Source organism: Heloderma suspectum, chromosome 2 (assembly GCF_057233095.1).
Source record: "Heloderma suspectum isolate Gila_16-S chromosome 2, 16-S_ref, whole genome shotgun sequence".
In the NCBI taxonomy this organism is placed as follows: Eukaryota; Metazoa; Chordata; class Lepidosauria; order Squamata; family Helodermatidae; genus Heloderma; species Heloderma suspectum.
The window spans coordinates 190,787,260-190,797,701 of NC_139459.1; positions in this window are offsets into that span (position 1 = coordinate 190,787,260).

Here is a 10,442-nt window from a genome sequence, read left to right on the forward strand (position 1 = left end):
GGTCATGGAACCAACCAGAGGGGGGTGACCCTGGATTTAATCCTAAGTGATGTTGCCCAGGACCTAGTACGAGATGTAAATGTTGTTGAACCAATTGGAAACAGTGGCCGTACTGAAAATCCAACACAGAAAAAACTGTGAAAATCCAACACAGTCACTTTTGACTTCAAAAGAAGACACTTCTTTAAAATGAAGGAACTGGTGAAAAAGAAGTTGAAAGGGGAAGTGAAGAGGGTTAAAACCCTTCAAAATGCTTGGAGGTTACTCAAAACCACAATAATAGAAGCTCAGTTAAAATGTGTACCACACAACTTAGGAAAACTAGCACCAAGTCCAAGAGATCACTGGCATGGTTAACAAGCAGTGTCAGGGATGCTTTTAGAGAAAGGAGGGCTTCCTTCACAAAATGGAAGTCTTGCCTAAGTGAGGAAAACAAAAGGGGAGCACTAGTTTGCACAAAGGCAATGCAAGTAGACAATAAGAGATGCAAAAAAAAGCATTTTGAAGAGCACATCACTAACAATATCAAGACCAACAATAATTATTTAAATATATGAGAAGCAGGAAACCAGCTAGGGAGGCAGTAGGACCGTTGGATGACAATGGAGCTAAAGGAAGGAGAGATTGCAGAAAAGCTGAATGAATTCTTTTTGTCTGTCTTCACTGCTGAAGATATAGGACAGATACCTGTGCCTGAGCAGATAGTTTCAGGAAGGGAGTCTGAGGAGCTGAGGCAAACAGTGGGGACAAAATATGAAGTCCCCAACCTTATTGATAAATTGAAAGCAAATAAATCACTGGGCCCAGATAGTATCCATCCTAGAGTTCTCAAAGACCTCAAATATGAAATTGCTTATCTTCTAACCAAAATACCTCACATGTCCCTATGATCAGCCTCTATACTAGAGGCCTCACAATCCCATTGCCAGTATTGAAGCAAAATTCAGCTGACAGTCCGGTCAGCTTCTGTACATGGATTGGGGAGGGTGGCCATCTTGTCCTTTACCTCAGGCAGCAAAATGTCTTGGCCCAGCCCTGAATAATCAGTAGAGTCCACTAATACACTAAGTAGGGTTTTTTATTACAATACTATGAACCCCGTGTTAACTAAATACGAAACAAGTGTGCCTGTTTTCCCCACCACCCAAATTATGTACATTTGCAGGCTCCCCCAACTCCTGTTTTCCTCATAAAAATAAATGCAGGGGAAAAGCAGTGAGCACAGGGGAGGTTGAACAACCCTTCTTTGTGCTAATGCTTGGTAAAGCAAAGACGAGGCATTCCATGCATACTTGTGTTTGTGCTTGTCAGAGGCAAACTGAGGGAGGCTTTCCCCAGACATGCCCCCAGAAGAAGGGGTGGATGACTGTCAGACCTGGTGTACTTATTTTCCCTCCCACTGGAAGGATTTTTAAAAAGACAACCATAAGGAGAAGGAGGGAGTAAAAAGTGCCCCTTCCCCACTTTCTACCCTGACCAGCATGAGCCTGGCATTACTTAAGAAACAGTGGTTCTTCCACCATAGACTTACCCTCCCATAGAGTTGCTTTGTTAATAAACAAAACAAACACAATAATTGAACATCTCCAGAGCATAAGTGTTTTGATTTCTTTCTTATTCATTAGATACTGTAAATAGAGAGCCAGCATCCCTCTCTGTGTAATAGTTTCATTGGATTAGATTATTCTGGTAGCTCTTTCCTCTCATCATCCTAAATTTTTATTAGTGCTGTGCTGAAAATTTCTCCCTCATTTTTTTCGACCGTTCTCATTCAGTTTGATAGAAAAGGAATTGCTTTCAAAAAGCAATTTAAAGGAGGAGAAATTACGGAGAAATTCTTGTGGGTTGGGTTTGGAGTTCTTGGGCTTGCCTTATTTATGAGGTGGCTGAGGAGTGAGCATGAGCATCCTGTGACTGTCTGTCACTGTACAATGATACCTGTGGCAGACTGTAGCCTCCTCGGCTTCCTGCACTTCAATTGAAGCCATCATGAGGAAGACATCATGAGGCAATTCCTCCTATGGGGCTTTTTCAATTCAGGAAGTGCAGGTGGCCTGGGAGACTGCGGAGCAATGGAAAGATGTGTAATAGAGAGAAAAAACTAACACAGCACCCTTGGCTTCACAATGATTAGGTAAGCTCAAAAATACCACCAAAAGAAATTCAAAATGCTGCCTCAAAAAAGTGAAAGCCTCACCACACTCGATGCTGTTGCCACCTACAGAAGCAGTACAATAAACCAAAAACCCTTAGGAAAAAAAGAAAGAAGCTGTGCTACAACCCCTGCCAATAGAAAGCCTAATCAGTGAGGAAACTGTTGGAGAATTTCTCCTTCCCTAGGAGAAATTTAATGAAATTGTCTCCTCAATTTCTCTGCCCACAAATAGGCTAGAAAGGTTTGAGAGGCCATTTGTGCACAGCTCTAATTTTTATCATTTCTAACACATGAAGGATGAAATCGTCCCAGTGGCAATATGGTCACATCCAAGTTTCAGGAGCGAAAGAACAACACAAGATGCGGCAAGTGATTCACTTAAAACAAAATTGAAAAACAGCAGCACTCATTTCCCAGGGCACTTTACCTTAAAGAACGCTGATGCTGTTAAGTCAGCATGAGGAAACCTGTGTCATAAGTGGAGTTGATGAATACATTTAGAAATCATGAGTCTCTTGAGTCACAGGTGGTAACTCTAGACAAGTTTGAGAAAATTGTATTATGATTATCGGCCGAAGGCTCAACCTTGATTCAGGATGCCTTGTACCAACCTACAGAAGAGTTAGAAATGTACCTTTGACAAATGCACAACTACAAGGAAAGTCACATGGCATTTCTTCACTTTCTGCATACCCAGAATGCAGCATTTGACATGTCTTACCCTTTAATACAGGGGTGGGGGATCTTAGGCCTGGGGGCCAAATCCAGCCCCCCTGGGGTCTCCTAGGTAGCCCCACCCCCTTTCCCTCAAGGTTGGAATTCCTCTTCTAAGGCTTAGTAGCAGTAAGAGCTTGAAGCTACAATGGGCTGCAAATTTTATATGTTTGGCCCCACCCCCTTTTTCCTCCCCCCCCCACTGGAATGCAGCCCCCAAGAGCTTCTCCAAAACTGTTTTCAGCCCTCAGGCTGAAAGAGGTTCCCCACCTTTGGTTTGGTACCTCCCAGTCCTGGGCTTCCTTGTTTCTTAATAAAATTATGCTGTATTTCAGGCACAGTGAATTAACTGTGCAGCTTCAGCAGATACCCTGCTGCAGGTCTGCATTAAGAGCTCTGCCAGGGAGGTGTATATAACATTGTAAATGTTAACTACTTGTATGGTACCTGAATGCAACAGTTGAGGTTCAACAGGCAGCACAAAGATCACTGCCCAGTTTGTTTCTCTAGCTCCAAGATACCCTGCTGCAGGCCTGCATTAACAGGTCTGCCAGGGAGCTGTATATAATGTTGCAAACTCAGTGACACCTGTATGGCACTTGAATGAACAAATTGAGGTTCAACAGGCAACACAAAGACCACTGCCTAGTTTGTTTCTCTAGCTCAAAGCTGCAGCAAGAAGCTCCCCATGGCTCCACTTTCCAGCAGTTGTCCCAGTATGGACATGGGCAGAAGGCTAGAAAGGAGAGGCTATAGCAAGGTTTGCTATATGGCCCAGTGGACCAGGTTTTGCCTAGATTTGGTTCATGGTTGAAAGTGGAGAGTGCAAAAGCTGGTTTGAAACTCAACATTAAAAAAACTATGATCATGGCATCTGGCCCCATCACTTCCTGGCATATAGAAGGGGAAGAAATGGAAGCAGTGACAGATTTTAATTTCTTGGGCTCCAAGATCACTGCAGATGGTGACTGTAGCCATGAAATTAAAAGATGCTTGCTCCTTGGGAGGGAAGCTATGGCAAACCTAGACAGCATAGTAAGAAGCAGAGACATCACCTTGCCGACAAAGGTTCGTATAATCAAAGCTATGGTTTCCCCAGTAGTAATGTATGGCTGTGAGAGCTGGACTATACGGAAGGCTGAGCGCCGAAGAATTAGAACTGATGCTTTCAAACTGTGTTGCTGGAGAAGACTCTTACGAGTCCCCTGGACTGCAAGGAGGTCAAATCAGTCCATCCTAAAGGAAATCAACCCTGAGCGCTCATTGGAAGGACAGATACTGAAGCTGAAGCTCAAATATTTTGGCCACCTAATGCGAAGAGAAAAGTCCCTGGAAAAGACCCTGATGCTGGGAAAGACTGAAGGCAAAAGGAGAAGGGGACGGCAGAGGATGAGATGGCTAGATAGCATCACCGATGCAATGAATATGAACTTGAGCACACTCCAGGAGAGAGTGGAGGACGGGAAGGCCTGGCGTGCTATAGTCCATGGGGTCACAAAGAGTCGGACACGACCTAACAACTGAACAACAACAACCCACTGGCCATTTGGACCATTAGCTGGCCCATATTCCCAGCTTTCATTTAAAAATAAAAAGCAGATCTCTAGCCCTGATCGAACCAAAGTCATGGGGCAAACTGTGCAGGCAGTATTTCTTCTGCCAACAGTGGGGGGCACCAAAAGAAGCCCCCAAAAGGAGAAGTGGTACAAAATCACAGGAGTGTCAGTTTATTTTGTGCCACTTGCCCAAGTAGCACAAAATAACCTGGCACTCATATGATCTTGCATCACTTTTGGGCTTTTGAGCATTTATTCTGCCCAACTGTTTTTGTAAGAAACATGCTCGCGCTTGCCTTCCATTGTTCTCAGCCAAGTAGGAAAGCTACAGCTATGACTGACACTTTGGAAAGAAGTGATATCCATAGAGGAAAAGAAAAGTTTAGAATGACACTCCCACTGTCTTGTTGTTCAGTCGTTCAGTCGTGTCCGACTCTTCGTGACCCCATGGACCATGGCATGCCAGGCCTTCCTGTCCTGCGCTCTCTCCCGGAGTGTGCTCAAGTCCATATTCATTGCATCGGTGATGCTATCTAGCCATCTCATCCTCTGCCGTCCCCTTCTCCTTTTGCCCTCAGTCTTTCCCAGCATCAGGGTCTTTTCCAGGGAGTTTTCTCTTCGCATTAGGTGGCCAAAATATTTGAGCTTCAGCTTCAGTATCTGTCCTGGGTCATATTGAAGCTTTTTTCCTTCTTTCTTTTTTCTTTCTTGGTCTTCCCTGGGGCCAACAACAAGTGGTTGTTGTCTGTAGAAAACACTGAAGAAAGCCAAGATCTTAGTGTAGTAGTGTGTTCACTCAGAAAGAAAAGATAGCAGCAAAGGAAGGAGTTTGTGCTCTTTCTAACTCAGGACGGCTCTTTTCTAGCCTTTTGCCTATGTCCAGATTAATGATTAAGGCAATTGCTGGGAATTGGAGCTTCTTGCTGCAGCTTTGAGCTAGAGAAATGAAACCGGCAGTACTCTTTGTGCTGCCTGTTGAAGCTCCACTGTTCCACTGGGTGCCCCACTAGGAGAAAACATCTACTTCACATTTAATTAAATCCAAGCAGCTGAGGAGGGCAGGCTCCTTGCCCCAAAGACTTTGAGGTCTAATGGACAGATGGATTAAAAACAACAACAACAACAATCAGACAAGCACCAGGAAAGGCACTGAATGCATGTAGTATTGTTTGATTAATTAATGCCTTGACATAGTGATCCAATTTATCACAGGCCTTGTCTAGCCAAAATTCACATCGGGATCAGTATCCAAAGCATTCACTGTCAAAATGGTTCCTCTCTCTGAAGACCATCTCTGAAATGAGCTAAAAGAGACCTGACAGTGGCAGAACTGTCTCAAGCTGGAGTTGCTGCCACGTCCCTCTAAGGTGGGGCAGTTCAAGTGGAGCAAAAGCATGTGGGCCAGAAGGGGGTGCTGTGCCTTTCCCCTGCCTGTGCTCTTGACCCTAAAATGTATTTATTTGTTGCATTTATATCCTGCCTTTTTTCCTCCAAGGAACCCAAGGTGACATACATAATCCTCCTCTTCATTTTATCCTCACAACAGCAACCCTGTGAGGTAGGTTGGGCTGACAGTCTGTGATTGGCCCAAAGTCACTCAGTGAGCTTCCATGGCTGAGTGAGGACAAGAACCGGCTCCCAGTCCAACACTCTAACTGCTATACAACACTTGCATCTCCCCAGACATTTTTCTCTCAAAGGTGAAAATTTCCATGAGTGGAAATAAACTAGGGATGTGCATTGGATTTGGCCGAATCACATAGTCTGAGCTAAATCAAGCCTCTGAGGCGAAGCAGTCTCTACTCCAAAGGGAACAGAACTGAAGCTGGGCCCTGCATGAGGGATCATTTGTAATTCAACTTCAGAAAGGCAGACAAAGTGTCTCCAAAAATAGTGTCTTATGCTTTTGTTCCTCTGAACTCTGAGTGGGAGTGGGGTTGAGTGACTGACAAGTCCATCTTCTAATCATAGGGCATGTTTTTTACCCAGGGGTCTCCAATCACTGTGCTTTGAGGGAGGGCAAGGATGGAACTCTGAGGTGGACATTCTTTCAGCGCCCCAGGATTCACTATGAAAAGGGGCTTAAATTGGTTTCAGTTATCATAACTCCCTAACCCCTGCACCTCTCCTTCTGAAATTTTGCAGGTCTCTTTCCTGGAGACACCACTATGATGAGTGTCATTTGTATACACATAGCCCAAAAAATCCATGAGGGGAGGGAAAAGGAAGTTAATCACTCCCCCCCCCAAAAAAATGTGAGGACTCCCCTTCCATATAAACTGCTGCACCTATCCATCTGAAACTTTGCAGTCTGCTTATCTGGTTCCACCTCTATTCTGTCTGTAGTTTTCAGAAGAATGGTCCACAAGGAACATAGGGGGATGTGTTTTTTTTAATTCCCTCAAAATGTAAAGGCTGCTCTTGCACAAATATCTCAGTGCCTATTTATCTGATGCTTGGCAGGCTTGATCCCCTCTGAAGGAGAAACTATCTCTGCAAATATCATCAAATTCTGTCAGTAAATTTAAAAAGTTTTCAGCAATTCCCTTTTAAAAAAACAAAAGTTAAAAATGTATATCAAAACACGCAGCACCTAGATTTCTGTCATTTAGCAAGCGTAATCCCCTCCTAAGGAGCTACCATGCCTGCACGTTTCATCCATTTCTGACAAAAAGAAAGAGGGTTATAACTGTTTTCCATTACAGTCAATGCAAGACACCAAGTCTCAGAATTCTGAATCTCGATTCAGGTTTGGTACCTGAGTTTAAATGCACAGCAAATGAATTGGTCCGAGCAGAATCAGGCCATTTTCCAAAGTGCCAAATCAGAGTCTGAGCTGAATCTTATGGAGAAGTAGTTATAGGGGGAGGCAAGGGAGGCAAGCCCATTCTGTGCACTAAGACATTCCCACCCACCACATTCAGCAGCATGTACCTTGTTGGGCAATGTCATATCGTGTCTAGTCTGAATATGTATTTGCATTAGCCATAGGCCATTGCAATGCATACATCATACATTTAAAAAAAAAAGCAGATTAAACAAAGCAAACTAAAAACTACATAAAAAAATACTTGCACAACCATAAGATATATCAAATATAAAATACTACTGATCATATAAAATTTCCAAATTGTCTAGTCTAGTCTGGCTCTTAGATAGTCTGGCTCAGCAGCCCTAACATGTCTCCAACATATTTAGGAAGGATTACAGGACAGGGCTTCTCATTTCAGAACATATAATGGCTTCCCAACAGGATTAAGGATATACAAATTTTGCCTCTCTGGATCAAGCCCAATACTTATTTGTCTGTCTTTAAGGGGCAGACACCAACAATCTGTGTCTAAGAGTGGCTAGCCATGATGTGCCACTGTGAGTCTGACAGGCAAGGGATTTATTTAGTTAGTTTCTTACATTTATATCTTTTTCCCTCTAAGGAGCCCAATGCAACATACACGATCCTCCTCCTCTCCATTTTATCCTCACAACAACCCCATGAGGTAGGTTAGGCTGAGAGTCAGTGACAGGGCCAAAGCCACCCAGTGAGTTTCATGGCCAAGTGGGGACTTGAACCTGGGTCTCCTGAGTCTCAGTTCAACACCCTAATCACTACACCACACTGGCTCTGATGGAGACAGCCATCCTCTGATGCCTTATCTATCCATAGCGTTTACTGCTCTGGATGGTAGATGCTTTTGAAAACTCTTGAGGGCCATGGAGAAGGGGGGACAGGAGAAAGGACTGCTGAGAGTTATAGCCCGACACAAATGAGACATCTTAGCAAATCACAATCCAAAACTCTGAATTCGGTTTGGTAGTCAGAGATACACTGCCTCTGAACATGGAGGTTCCATTTTTAACTTTCATGATTGATTAACTTTTGATGGGCCTGTTCTCCAACTTCTCAGAGTCAATCAAGATGTGGACATTGGAAGTGGAATGACAGATACGATCCCACTCCCTCGCCACACGGTTCAGACCGTGGTTAGATACCACAAACAGGGCTACCAAAAAGCACATGAGAGCTTCTCTTTTGTTATTTGTGTCACTTACAAGTGTTATTCATATGAAAGAGGAATGTGAATGGCCCATAAACACAGCCTTAACTAGCATGCCAAGGATACACGCATATATGTGCTCTTCTTCATGTGTCTTTAACAATTGCTTTTTCTTTTCTTTTTTCTTTTTTTGGCAAGAGGGAATTTTTATCTGATTTCATTTCCTGATTTTTCATTTCATCATTCTGCCAAGAGAAAAATCCAGGCCATGATGTCACTGTCCAATTCTTTTCTTGCCCACACCTGATCACCCAATCGAGCGGGATTCTGCACTTTGGGGACATGATGTCAAAAGAACTGAAAATGAGGTTTGCAAAGCCAGTGAAATGGGAGGACTCTTGAAAGAAGCTGAGAGTACATCTGTCATTTCTCTTTGTGGGTGGTTAAGTGCTTTCTAGCGTCAAGTTACAAAATGAAGGCACGTGACTAGCCCTTCATTTATCTGTGTCAGCAGAAGGTGAATCTGCATGAAGATAGCAGTATTCCCATCCCACTCCAGGGAAGGTCTTGCTTGCTTACACATGCACACAACTCCGCCTGGGTCACACTGCTGCAATCTAAGATGCTATACAGTAAGGGTGGCTGACTTCTTGAGTCTATGGAGAGTGGGGAATGATATCTCTTCCAGTGATAGGGGCCTATAAGACCATGGAGTCCAACCCCCTGCTCAGTGCTGGAATCTGAATCAAACCATCTGTGACAGGTGGCTGTCCAGCCTCATCTTGAATGCCTCCACTGTGGGAGAGCCCACTACTTCCCTAGGGAATTCATTCCATTGTCATTTTGCTCTAACAGTGAGGAATTTTCTCCTGATGTTCAGCCGCAATCTGGCTTCCTGTAACTTGAGCCCATTATTCCATGTACTGCACTCTGGCATGATCGAGAAGAGATCCTGGCCTTCCTCTCTGTGACAACCTTTCAAATACTTGAAAAGCGCTATCCTATCTTCCCTCAGTCTTCTCTTCTCAAGGCTAAACATACCCAGTTCTTTCAGTCTCTCTTCATAGGGCTTTGTTTCCAGTCCCTGGATCATCTTGGTTGCCCTCCTCTGAACCCTCTCTAGTTTGTCTGGATCCTTCTTAAAGTGTGGTGCCCAGAACTGGACACAGTACTCCAGATGAGGCCTAACCAGTGCTGAGTAGAGGAAACTAGTACCAAAGAGGTTGGTAGGAAGGGGGCACTTGCAAGGTGGAAGGTGGAAACAGGTGAGAGTCATCGCAAGGGACTCTCATTGGGTAACTTCTCATTTCCCAATAGGAGGGATGCCTGCCAGATCAAAAGCAGCAATTCTCCCAGCCTCTGACACCCTCTCTGTAATAGATTGTGAGAGGTGTGTTGGTCCTGCTAACCTTGAAGGTACCCCTCCCAGAAGATGAGAGGGGAACCTACCAGGTAAGAAACAGTGTAGTTCCTCACAAGAGAGGGCTGGGGGGAATCAGGGTTGGGAACTGGAATATAGGGAGCTGCCTTATACTGAGTCAGACCCTTGGTCCCTCTAGCTTAGTACTGTCAACACTGACTGGCAGCTGCTCTCCAAGGCTTCAGGCAGGAGTTTTCCCTGCCCTACCTGGAGATGCCAGGGATTGAATCTGGGATCTTCTTCAGGCAAAGCATGGGCTCTACCCCTGAGCAATGGCAGGCTACCAGTTGGCTGTCCTTGTTATACAACAGCAGTGACTCAACCAGAGCAGAGATCCTACAGGACACTGTTCTTAATAGCCCACAGTTGATTTGCATCAGCTCCACTATGTTGACTATATGGCCCACACTACCTTGCAGCCAGCCTAGAACATATCAAGAAGAAAGAAAGTAGAGCAAATTCACAAAGAAAGTTTGGACAAATTCATATTTGACATTTCTGTGCATGATTACATCTCCCCCACCCCACGTTTGTTTTCTGATCCATTTTTCCACATGAATATAGTAAATCCTCACATAGGGACTCAGTGATTTCACATAAGA